The sequence below is a fragment of the Psittacula echo genome (genome assembly GCF_963264785.1).
Source record: "Psittacula echo genome assembly, chromosome: 6".
Classification (NCBI taxonomy): Eukaryota; Metazoa; Chordata; class Aves; order Psittaciformes; family Psittacidae; genus Psittacula; species Psittacula echo.
In genome coordinates, this window is record NC_137743.1 from 8,573,482 (window position 1) to 8,586,799 (window position 13,318).

The 13,318-nt window shown below is 36.1% G+C and overlaps 1 protein-coding gene across 1 annotated transcript in view; it reads right to left on the reverse strand.

Annotated features, from left to right (window-relative positions):
* Positions 1-13,318, reverse strand: part of ATRNL1 (attractin like 1) — a gene marked incomplete at both ends in the record, with an annotated part of 528,973 nt that overhangs the window by 41,740 nt on the left and 473,915 nt on the right. The window lies entirely within an intron of this gene.

Sequence of the window (13,318 nt, forward strand, 5' to 3'; positions counted from 1 at the left end):
TTATAAGTAACAAATACTTACAAAAATAGTAGGAATTCAGCACAGAATGGGTGAAAAGGGTAGATGTCATTCTAAACTTCCCAAGCTTGTGTCACGCTGAGTCACTCTAAACCCTAAATATAATTTGCTATTGTAATTTTCTTTGTAATCTTTCATTTACACCCTAGCATGTTTTGAGCACTTAAGACAACTTTATTGAAATGAAAGACTTAAACTGACAAGAGCGGTCTTTTCCTGCTACTGTTCAGACTCACACTTCATGCTTAGCAGTTTGGAAAATTCACTTAACTTTAACATTTTGCAGATCCAAGAATTTTAGAAAGATTAAGTTTATAAAAAGGAATCCTTTATGAAGTGATTCACAGAGATACTACTTTAAAATGTCCCTGTTTTGGATGGATTTTGTCTGCCATTTTTCATATTAACTAGGTCTCAGTCATTTTCAAGCTCATCTTCTCCAGTATGAAAAATACACACATTTTGGAGTGTAACTTACTTGCCAGGTCCAAAATTCATAGAAACCTAAGCTTTCTTTCATTTTATATTTTTCTTATCTTCATTCTTTATATATTTAACCAATCCTTGGATTTTTGTTCCAATTTTTCCACAAAAAAAATCTTTTAAACAGCCTGTTTTCATCTTATGGACCTGCTAAATCTGTATGCATAAACTTAACCCTTCTCATTGTTTCCTCAGGCCTTTATCTTTCTGTATACTTTGTAAGGAAGGAAGAGCAGAGAAATCACCAAGTCACCTTCCAACCTTTTTTTTTTCTTTAAAGCTAGGTAATTGCAGGCAGGAATATCCTAGAAGCACTAGAGATAGTGGTGCATCCTGCAGAAATTCTTGAGCAGCTCCGCAGTCAGGTATGATTCACCACAGAGTACAAGTTCTGACAGCCACGTTAGGCTGAAACTCATTCCAAAAAGCAGCATTTGGTGGTTTCTACACTCTTCCCCTTTTCATGTTCCACAAAGACTTAGTCATTTGGATGCAGCATTTAGCTGGTGGTATATGTAGGCATGTTGCCAAACCTACATGCTAAAAGGATAGCATGAGAGGTGCAGAACTCAGCCCTGGTCTTGAACAGGCTCATCTGGATCTACTATATCCCTAAAGGACATGAGCTGACATGTGGATGTCTCTGAACTATATTCCCCATACCCCTCAGCTCCAGAATTATGAATCAGAATTATCCAAGACACACAAATAACAAAACTTGAGAAGCTGTCACAGTAAAGGAAGATGCCATAACAAGAAACACTCTTCTCTAACAACCGTAAGCTAATTAATAGCAACCCTGAGTTCTTTGTGACATCTGAGGGTGCTTTGAGTTAGTATCATTGCTGGATCCAAACTTTTTCCTTCAGGACATTTCTAGTGATTTCATAATTAATGGACAGTTAATCTACAACCAGAAAGGATGCAGGCAATAACCAAGTTCATTGTTACAAACTCACTCTTATTACAAGAATGAAAGTATCCCATTAAGATACATATCCTCCGTCCGCTATTCAATTTTAGTCACAGAAAGTTTTGAACTTTAAACCTTATGTCTTTTCCTTTGTACTTAAATAGTAATTGGATATATAGAGCACAGAGTAATTCATCTTCCAGCCCTCATCTTAAAAGCATTTTATACTTAATGATAGTGATATTAATTTATTTGTATAAGCTTTAAACCTAGCCTTCTACAACAGTCGCACAAAACTGAGTGAAAGGGGTTAGATCAAATGATTCTAGAAACTGAGCAGCCTCAAAATTTTAAGAGCTACTTTCGAACAAGAACCATCCCTATCATGCTTTTAAACTGCTAACAACAGAAAGCCCTGACATCCTTCTGTCAACATTTTCCTGAACCACAAATTGCTCATGCATTAGAAATTCACTTGAAATGGCATAAAAAGGCTGTGAAGTAAATATATTCCTGAAGCTTGGGTCTGCAAGCCAGAGCAATTTCAGAAAACACCATACAGGCTGAAAAGACAGCAGATGTAAGGGCTGAATTTAACTATAGATGATAACTCAATTTATTTTCTCTGTAGTCTAGTAACTCAATAAGTCTTTAACAGTTTCATAAATAAACAGATGAATGCCATCAAATGCCACAAAATGATAAATCTGATTGGTCTTTGTATAATTTTGGATAGCTTTACCCCAAAATAGACAGTAGAAGCATCTTAGCCTAAGAGTGTGATAAAATAAATGTGGGAAGGTAGATTACATGCAACTGCATTGTCCCAGTGACAAACGAAACTTTCCATGATGGTATGACTAAGAACCTAGACTGGTTTCCATGTAACTTTCTAGTGGTAGATTTGAACAGATCTGACTTCTGTTGATAAAGAAATGTGCTTCTTTTCAAGGAATTCAAAATTAGAGGAAGGAGAAATAGGTGATGGGACCCCTGCTGAAAGATTTAAACCATAGACAACTCTATCTTTGAAAGATTTATGGTTCTAATTTAACTGTACGCCATCTGCTCCACCTAGTATGTGTTGACTGAATATAAAACCAGACTACCAATTTCAAATAGGAAGGACACTTATCCAGTGTGTCACTTGCACAGGGATTTGTTCACTTTACCTAATTTTGCAACTCTAACTAGACATCTGTCAAATCCTCAAAATTTAACAGTACAAAATTGAAATCATCTGCTTGGTCTTTCAGAAGGAATGTGGCTGATAAGATGCTCTGTTAGGTAAAGGTGTTCATTCACACGGGCTGAACACAGACAAGACAGACCTTATTACTGCCTATTTTCTATGTAAGGAATACTGAGTATTTGTGTCAATATCAAGACAGTAGAACAAAACACTGCTTAATAGAATTATCTGATCCCCAGTGTTTCTATTTGTGCAAAAGAAATGACACTAGTGAAAGATATTTCCATGAGATTTCTATCATAAATGACATAACTATCTTATAACCTCTCTCAGCAAAATTCTCAAATGAGAACTTCACATGTTTGTTAGCTGCCTTTATCACTTTTTTTGGTGGTGTTTTTTTTCCCCTTTTCCTTTGTTGACATCTGTATAGGTCATGTCAAGAGAAGAAAAGCACACTACAATTTCTTTCAGCTATGGAAAGCTAAGCCTTGCAGAGTACCTATGAGTCTGCCTGGGAGTCCCATTTGAAGACCTACCTTTAGTAAAATTTGAAGACCTACCTTTACAGCATGTATAAATTCTTCACTCTTTCCTGACTTCCAACAAATACATTTTAACTATGGTATTATGGAAGCCAATAAACTAACGGAAAGAGCCTATGCAGGTTTTTAAATTCAGAAAGCATGGGAATACAGATAAAAAGAATTAATCATAAGCAACAGAGGAGGCTGTGTTTTTTGTAAAGAACTGTAAGAACAAAATAAGAATTGTCAAAAGTCAAGCTGAGTTAGACCTTGTAAAGGTTTATTAAAAGAAGCATCTAAAGATTTTCAATGTATAAATAGAGACAAAAAAGTCATTCTGTAGAAAGAAAGTGGTTTTTAGATATTGTTTCAGGAACTAATTATATCATTGTTTGCAAGGAAGGAGATAATGTTTATCAAAGGTACTACCAACATGGATAATGGAATGAGGATATAGCAATAGAAGCAACAGAAGTTTTATGCATTGACATTAGGGTATCAGAATGCTAGTTCTGTAAGAATACAAGAAACACAAATTCTGGTAGAAGGGAAATTTAATAATCTGTCATGTCAAATGCAGTGACATACAAATTGAGAACAGTAAGTGCTTTATTTTGTACTAAATATTGTCTAGATTCAAGAAAAAAAATTAGCCCTTTACTGATATATTAAGCCAACTCAGCTATATGATACTTGTCAAGAAAGAATATTTAAAGGTACATAAATGGAAAATCGGTCAAAATGCACCAACATTTCACCAAAGACTGTGCCAGACCAACCTGTTTTCAGCTGATAATCTGGGTAAGGACATGCAGAAGATTTTCTAGATTTCTGAAATCTCTGAAATATGAGAGGTTAGTACAGGAGTTGTGTAAAGTGGACAACTGCATGAACGGGAGAAAACAAAAGTAGCTTTGAAAAGGAAAAAGGATGCTGAAGGTATAGCATGGCAAAAGAAATCAACATTTTGAGCAGTCTTTTTTAATATTTTCATTAAAGAGCTTGCCATAAAAATAAGAGTATTCTGCTGAAATTCAATCATGACAAACATTGGTACGTATCATCAGTACAGAGGAGTGGAATATAATCCAGAAAGAGATACATGACCTCAAAAACTTGAGGAATATAAATACACTCAGATTCAGCAGCGCAAAATTCAAAACCGTGTATTTTTGGAACAAGCAGAAATGTATATACTAAAAGTTCACTGAGGAAGAAAAGAAGGGCAGGGATATAAGTAACTGGCCACAGAGCAACTGAATTTGACTGGGGGTGGGGGAGAAATAATTTTTTAAAAGCAAAAGTTAAATGGGATACAGCAAGGAAATGTTAGTGTCATTGGGCAACACCAGATGGGACTTCACGTGGCACTCTGAATACAACATGGCCATGCAAGGTGAAAGAAGCTGAACTGAAGCTGAAACTAGGACAGAACTACAAAGGTGTTCAGAAGTCCGAAGAACATGTTTGAAGCAGACCTCATTTGCCTTAGTCTGGCAAAATGAAGGTGGAAAAGAGATGCGAGTGCTGTATCAAAACGTTGTGGGTGATAGATGTCATGTTGAAAATAGGATAACCCCCGAGTACTTCAGCTTTACGGTCAGCAGGCAGGTACAGTTGAAGAATGATGTTTCTTTCCAGGTTAGAGCCTTCAATTTGAAGGCTTGGGTTCTAATGTATTTGTTTGCAGCCATGAGCATCCATCATTACCTCTCTATTCCCCGTGATGAGTGGGAAGAGGAAATCACCAAATTGCCATCTGGATGCAACCTGAAAATGGCTCAACCAATCTCCATGAACAGTGTAGCTGTGCACAACTCTACTTACATTTTGCAGTTGTCAAAACTTCTACAGCCTCATCATTCTTTCAGTTCCCTTTAAAGCTGCAAAAGCCCTCCCCCCACCCTGAAAGGAACAGTCACAGTTTTGATTTTAACAATTAATAACTAGCTGTCATGTTACTTCAAAGTTTTTATTACTCTGTCTCATTTTACTGAGTCATAAAGGGCAGTAAATCCAGCAAGAAAGATGTAGGGTCCTACACCTGGATCAGGGCAATCCCAGGCACAGCTACAGGTTGGGTAGAGAAGAGATTCAGAGAAGCCCTGTGGAGAAGGACTTGGGGGTGGTGTTGGTTGATGAAAAACTTAATATGAGCTGGTTTCAGTGTGCGCTCATAGCCCACGAAGTCAAAAGTATCCTGGGCTGCATCAAAAGGAGCGTGATCAGCAGGTCAAAGGAGGTGATCCTGCCCCTCTACTCTGCTCTTGTGAGACCTCACTTGGAGTATTGTGTGCAGTTCTGGTGTCCTCAACATAAGAAGGACATGGAGCTGTTGGAACCAGTCCAGAGGAGGGCCACGAGGATGATCAGGGGACTGGAGCACCTCCCGTGTGATAAGAGGCTGAGAAAGTTGGGGCTGTTCAGCCTGGAGAAGAGAAGGCTGCGTGGAGACCTCAAAGCAGCTTCCAGTACTTGAAGGGAGCCTACAAGGATGCTGGGGAGAGACTTTTCATCACATAGGACAAGGGGTGATGAGTTCAAACTTAAACAAGGGAAGTTCAGGTTGGATATAAGGAAGAAGTTCTTTATGTGAGGGTGGTGAGGCAATTGAACAGGTTGCCCAAAGAAGTGGTAAATGCTGCATCCCTGGCAGTGCTCAAGGCCAGTTTGGACAGAGCCTTGAGCGACATGGTCTAATGTGAGGCATCCCTGCACATGGCAGGGAGGTCAGAACTAGATGATCTCAAGGTTCTTTCCAAACCTAACTATTCTATGATTCTGTAAAACAACCATCTCTACCTCCTATGTTTTCCTCCTTTTTATTTTTTTTTTTCCTTTCCAGGTGACAGCTCTAGAGTATGCATTTTTGACCGTCCAATCGATGTTACTTTTGCTAAGATTTGTGGAAGACACATTGCTAACATTACACTGCATGTTCTTCATATTAAAGTGTTTACGTCTCTTTCAAATAAATTCTTCAGACTATAAAGGAAGCAATGTTCTATGGCTAGAATAATGCAAAAATTAATTCATTACAGAACCACATACAATTCTTTTAAAGATCAGACAAAATCAATACCTATCTCATTCTTCATGACTTACAAAGCTTGCTAAGAACCTCAGTGTTTTTCAGATGGACTTTACCCAGGAGGTTTCAAAAGTAACTCTTTGGGTTTGAGCTGGAGGAGGGGTGGTGGTGGCTACTGGGTTTTATTATCTATTTTGTTTTTGCTATTGCCATAAATATTTTTTAAGTAATCATCAGCACCATCTGCCACTTACCACTGTGTTCTTTTCACACTGTCAATACTATAAACACAGTCTGCTCCCTCATTTGATGCAGTGCAGAAGAACAGAATTAAGCAGAAAATAGTTGCTCCAAAAATAGGACTTACTATTTAAAAGAAAGCAACTCCTACAGTAAAATAATCTTCAGAATAGATTATTTCAGTTTCCATCAGTCTTAAAGAGCTATTTTGCTAAGCATCTCTAGTTAACTAAAAAGAACTCCAAATTTTACTTCCCTTGAGACCATGGTACTTGACAAACCAGTCTCTCAGTGTAAGAAAGTTGAAGTTATTGCTTATTAATTAGGGTTTTAGTTATAGTCATCAAACACTTACAAAGACCATTGTGATTTTCTCAATTTTAACTTTTTCTATTGTTTGAGCACTTGACTGGCAGCATGTTGGTAACTAATATGGAGTATCCCTCAATGCAATTACCAAAATCACATTGCTATACAAAATGCTCTAGTCATGCCTTAGGTTAGAGAAAATTATTAACTCAGTCTTCACACAGTCTGAACAGTAAAGGTAAACTTTCAAAAGATCCTGTTCCTCACTGAGTCTTTTCAATAATTCACCTTATCTGTAGAGCTTCTGGTCAAATGAACACAGCCATGCACCTCTGCAAGATATGTTACGTGAACTGGCATTGAGACTTCCATCATGGAAGTATCATCCACATAATGAAGACGTATAATATCTTCTGGAGACTGTCGGTTTTTGTTTTTTTTCTAGAATAGTGAGTTATATGGCACTGTAAACCCTACTTTAGTTTCAGTCCAGATAAAATGCCTGATTCACCCTGTATTTTAACACAAATTCTAGACATCCAATACTGTTTTGCTGTGATATGTAGTTTGGCATATTTCCAATTGAATCTTGGCACTTCAGAGAAGGTGAATAGAGATTTATTTTTTTTAAACATTTCATAGGAGAAATCTTGTTACTTATGATGGGGGAGTGTCCCTTGTAGGGTATTGTGAAGTTGGTTTTACTCAGTGTTTTTATAATGCTTTTCCTGTTTACATGTCACTTTATTCTACCTAAACAGTATTGTTAGTTTATCAGTATAAAATCTACATCTCTGGTGTATCAGTAAAAAACTTATGTCAATAAAAGAGCAAACAGTGAAAATAATCCAGTAGTCTGCCTCCACGATTACAAAGGAGAGATTACTTCAGTTTACAGAAGCAGACTCTAGAGAGGTACAGAACAAAGAACAGGATGACACAGAGAAATGTTTACTTAAATACATATGTAAGATTCCCAGGTACTACTTTGATGGGACTAACAAACTGGCTGGGAAAAAACAGAATGCAGAACTATGTTCTATCTAGACATATATCCTTTCATAGATTTCCTTTCTTCTTTTGCAATATCACTTCTATGTTTCTTGGTTTTTTGTTTATGAGTCTAAATAATCTACAGTTATGAATATCTTCCCATTTCTATGCCTACTCCCACTTTTTTTCTCCCAGCATTAAGTATTCATGGTCTTTCTTCACTAAAGCCTGCTATATATATATAAGTAATTAGAAGTCCTACTTCTAAACTAAGGAGCAACAGAAAGAAAGCCTTTTTAATATAACTTTAGTACCTCTTTTTCTAGGTTAATGTCTTAGCTCTTTCACTGGCTCCCTTTTGCACAGTTGAAGGCTGTTTTTCTGTCAGTTGGTATTAGTCCATATATGCCTCCAAAATGCTGTGTGCAAGACTATAAATAGTCAATGCCACGTTTTATATAGCATGAAACATATACTTGATGTAAGCAATATTCCAAAACAGATACTTTGCCAGCACTCCTCTCTACTAGCTACCTGACATTACAACATACATACAGATCTTGAACTTGTGAGTCATTGTTTTCCACTTTGAACAAAGACCACACAAAGGGCACACAAGATTAATGATCTGACCTAGCCCTCTGCTCTAAACAGAAGCAAGCCTCAAGCCAACCCCCTGTTTTCTCCCTTTCTGAGTATAAGAAAAGGTCTACAAAAAGGTGAAATAATGTACCAGAATATAATGTACAGAATATGTATCTTGTATAGACAAGGGGCTAAAGTGGTCCTTAGCAAAAGAGCCTCTGAAGTTCACCCTCAACTCTTCACCCTCACTGCTGTTGTGAGGCTGGAGCTTTTCAGTGAGCACATGGATACACTTGCTAATGCAGAATTGAATTCAGATTTTTCCCCTGTATTTCTCTTGTCTTTTCCCTTTGAGTACGTAAGAAATGCTAGAATTTTCAGCATGCACACGTGGGCCCTTAATAAGGTGTATTCCATACATCAGCCTGTACAATTCAGTTTATAGTTATCAACTTTTTCAGTATTTTTGCTTCTTTAGTAAATACCCTCCAACATGTAAAAAGGCAGTAAGAGATTCAACCATCTTCTATATGTCCTAATTTCAATATATTTTCATTAACATTTTTAATACATTTCTACAAGAAAATCTTTACTCATCCTTTTAGCCCTGCTGACTTTAGATTGGGTTATTTTACAAGTATGATAGGACTAAGCAAGGAATGTGTTTGTAGCAGGTAGAAATTCATGGAACTCACCTGCCCTGGAGTACGTCTGCAACTATTTCACTGCATACTGAGATATATATACATATGAACCTATTCTACACATGAAAAACCCTATCTATGGTTTTGTTTCAGGGTCAGAACAAGTCAGCAATGTCATTAAATATAATACTCCATAAAAACATTCATTATTTCGTATTTATATTAATATGTGTCTTATGTATTACCAGGCTTTGTATTTTAATCAGATAAAATTAGAAATAGAACCAAGAAAGCCTTGGTACTGAAAACTCCCATCCAGACCTAATTGTCTTGTACAACACTTAATGGGTCGTCATTCATTATGATGGTGAGTACAGGGAAGGCAGATGGCCTGGTAGCTTTACTGATTCTGTGATTCTACTGCAGCTTGCTGATTAAGTAGGATTGAACGCCACAGTTACTAGGCCCAGAATTAAATGGAATTCTGTTTTGATCCAAGTATATCAGAGACTAACTTTTGTACAGGACTGCTGAACATGAAACATTGCTATCTTCATTTATATTTATAGCAACAGACTATTGCACAGAGTCTTCCAGGATGTAAATACCACAACTTCCACTGCAAAATTATTTCCACTGAAGTTGCTCGATTAATTGCTATATTTTATGTAAACCTTGATTTTAATTTCTAAGTGTTATTTTTAACTAGTCAGTTAGATTCACCTTACCTCGTCATAGCCATATTGATGTTAGATATCCTCTGAGGTTTAATAGAGAAACACTCATATATGTACACCTTCAGAGACCATTCAGCTCACTGTCTTAATAGCAAAGTACCTTTACTGAGTAAAGGTACCTTTACCTTTACTCTACCACTTTACCTACTTGGTAGATAGTAAAGTTATGCTGTATGAAAGTAACAAAACCTGCAAATAATGTGGAAATTTCATCCCTTGATTCTGAATTATTTTGAAATGTTCTAATATTTCTCTTTGTGCTTTAAAGCATTTAGTGGCCTTAACCAAGAACGATGCAAACATAATAGAGTTTTATAAACTTGATGTATAATACCTCGATACCTCAAAGTGTGGGATACAGTTGGCTTTAATGGTAATGATGACATGACTACAGTTCTTTTAACAAGATTTATCACACTACCAAGCTATAATTTTTGTATTGCCCAATATATCACCAGAGCTGTACAAAGACCTTGAAGAAGTTATTCTTGGTCTTTCCAACCACTGGCAATTCATTGGCACCTTTATCTGCATTAAGTAATTTATGCATAAGCATCTTGTTCCTTTTTATTTTATTGTTTTATTTTATTTTATTTTTCCAGTTTATTTTTTTCAGTACTCTCTGAGATGTATAATTTATTTCTTTCTAGAGATCTGGTTGCAGCTGCTCTCATTATTAGATCTCTTTTTATTTAAGAAGAGTTTAAGCTATTTAAAGCATGGGGTCAGACACTACAGCAATAATAGATGATCTCTAGCTTCCAATGTGTCATAAAATCCGCGAGACATATATGTCGTTTTATCTTGTAATCTGCCTAAAGGTGTTGAGCAAGTGATTTTTCTGATATGCACATACATCGATGCATCGGTTGATAACTGATCTACACATAAATTGTACAGAGAATTGCTGGGTTTTTTAACCTTTGAATTTTGATCTGATTACCCAGGTACAATGCAGCCCATGAGACAACTGAAGAATGAAGAAACCACATGTTCTATCAGTCAATTCTAAATAGAGACGTTTAGTTTTTATCACTGCTAAACTTCCTTAATGCTTTTCATTGATCATTATAATTTATAATTTTGTTCTAATCCAAGCAAAATTTTCTTTAAATACAGTTGTTAATCTAGAGAAATATAACTGAATTATTAGGATTCTCTTCAAAACTTACACCTAAAAGAAAATGTAATGTCTTCTGTGCTACACCTAACCTACTATGATGGTAACATTTACTGATTTTCCAGGTTCTCAGAATGTTTAATTCTAGAAATTGTTCCCTCATTGAAAAACTCCCTCTTTAAAACATGAGTCACAATGAATAGTGTTTCTTTTTTGTTTGCAATAAATACATTTTTTATCAGTATTTCATCTGAATCTACATGACCTGTATAAAACATGTCTTTAACCACATATTAGTTTTATGCAGTTCTATTGTGTCAACCTAGCTGGGTTTTGCATATTTACAGGATTAGCATTTAAAATTAAACGATACCATCAAAAGTCTGCAAAGTTCTGAGTACTTTTTGCAGGAAGTAGAGAGCGCTAAATCTCTACTGGGACATACGGTCTCTCCCAGAGAAGTTTTGCTTTGCATAGCCTTTGGCCAAAGCCCACCATCTGTATTTTCAACTTTTCTTCCAGCTGCTGATAAAGGTGAAGTATAGAACATATGTTGCAGAAAGAGCAACCTTTATATTAGCGTTTGGGTTGTTTTGGGGTTTTTTAATATTCAGAGACATTTTCCAACAAGATGTTTCTTAAAGTAAACCTTGGGAACATGCAAAACTCACTTTTGATCAAATTCAGGTCTTAAAAACATAGGGATACAACCAGCAGCTCCAGTGCCACATAGACTAGTTACTTGTGGAAAGAATTAGCTTTCTTGATTTTGCAGAAAATATACTGCAGAAGAATACAGGCATTTCCTTCTTCTATTTCAGACATATTCATATAAGAAATTAAACCCACAGTCTCTTATCGCGAACTGAGAATCAGTATCATTGACATACCATTAAAAAAATACGTTTGACACACTGTCAGTTTTATCCTAGAATTATCCCAATGAGCTTGAAAATGGTAATATACAAGTATTAGAGGATTCTAAAATTACTTGGCAAGACATAATTACTGAGCACACTACTTCCATCCACCTAAATATCGTTCTTTTAATCTAGCTCAGGTCATAAGGGAAACCAACTACATAGCAAACACGTCTGCTGTACAAAGCTTCCACATCATTTCAGATAACTTGGCACAGTTCACAGCATCTGCTCCTAGGAAGCCCATGGAAGAAGCAGCAGGTAGTGCTGCAGGACAGGAATGAAGTGAATTAGTACAGCTACAGGTATGCCAGCAAACTTGCATAATAGCTTCTGCCTAGACTATGCATGGTTACATACAGTGAAAGCAGTCCATGAGTACTAAAATTCATTACACACAAGAAAAAATGATTATAGTAATATAATCTAATGGTTGAATCAGCATGGTTGCACACCTCAAGCTTTTCCATTTGCTTTTGACCTTGAACAAAGTGAAAGTTGTAGGACTAAGAATCTTAGATATTTTTTAAATACTAAATGGCTGACAAAGACCATAAAAACAAATGGAGGAATAGCATTTGAAATACATGCCTGCAAAGCTGATGGAAGGCAAAGTACTGAGAAGACAGAGCAGAACAGGAGGATATAACGTGTAAAAAAGAGGCATATTTTTTCACAGATTTAGAAACATTCAAAATAACACATCTGCTGTACTGTTGAACCCTACTCCTGTTTCAAAAAGCCTATTCTCTCCATGTTTTACACACAACAAAGAACAGCAATTACTTTAAAAAAAGCCCTGTATATAGTAAATAGAAGCTGACTGTGAAGTAACTAGATAAATACATTTTTACTGGCAAGATGCACACCATAGATAAATTTGAAAACAACAGAAAAAAACCCATTTTAAGTTACATTTTCAACAATTACTTTTAATTTCCTTTCACAATGTTTTTCCTTGTCGTAAGACTATAAACACCTTCGTTTCTTTTTCATTTCCTTAAAACATGCACAGGGAATACACTAAACATCCTTCCTCCCTCATTGCTCTCTTCAGAGCACTTACATTTATATACTTCTTCCAGGAAATGTATTTGACAAAGCATCAGTAACACTTTTATTTTCATAGCACTTCCAGAAATTATATTCTAAGCCATAAAGAGCATTTTAAGAACTAAGTCCTCATCTCAGAACTCAGGGAGGGAAAAAATATAACACAACTCCCCCCTAGAAATGAACTGAAAACCCTAAATAAATAACAGATAGTCATCAGGCCAAAAGAAGAAAGAACACTCACCTGAGCTTATTTCCAACATAAGTCAACCGAGTTTGCCCTCATCATTACTCAATACTTTTTAATCTCTTAAATGGATTTTTGAAGGTTAAAAGGATATCTTTTTGGCTCTTAACGATAAAAGTTAGCCTTAAAGTATATATTCTGGTTTATAGGAGCATTTTGGGCACATACTATTCATTGCAAAGGTGTTCATTTTGGCAACAGCTCCACTGAAATCTGAAAGAGTAAAGTGGTCACCTATGATGTGACACATTACTGTTTAAATTTTGTTGTCATGACCATTTTGCATCATATCATTGTAGGCAGTTA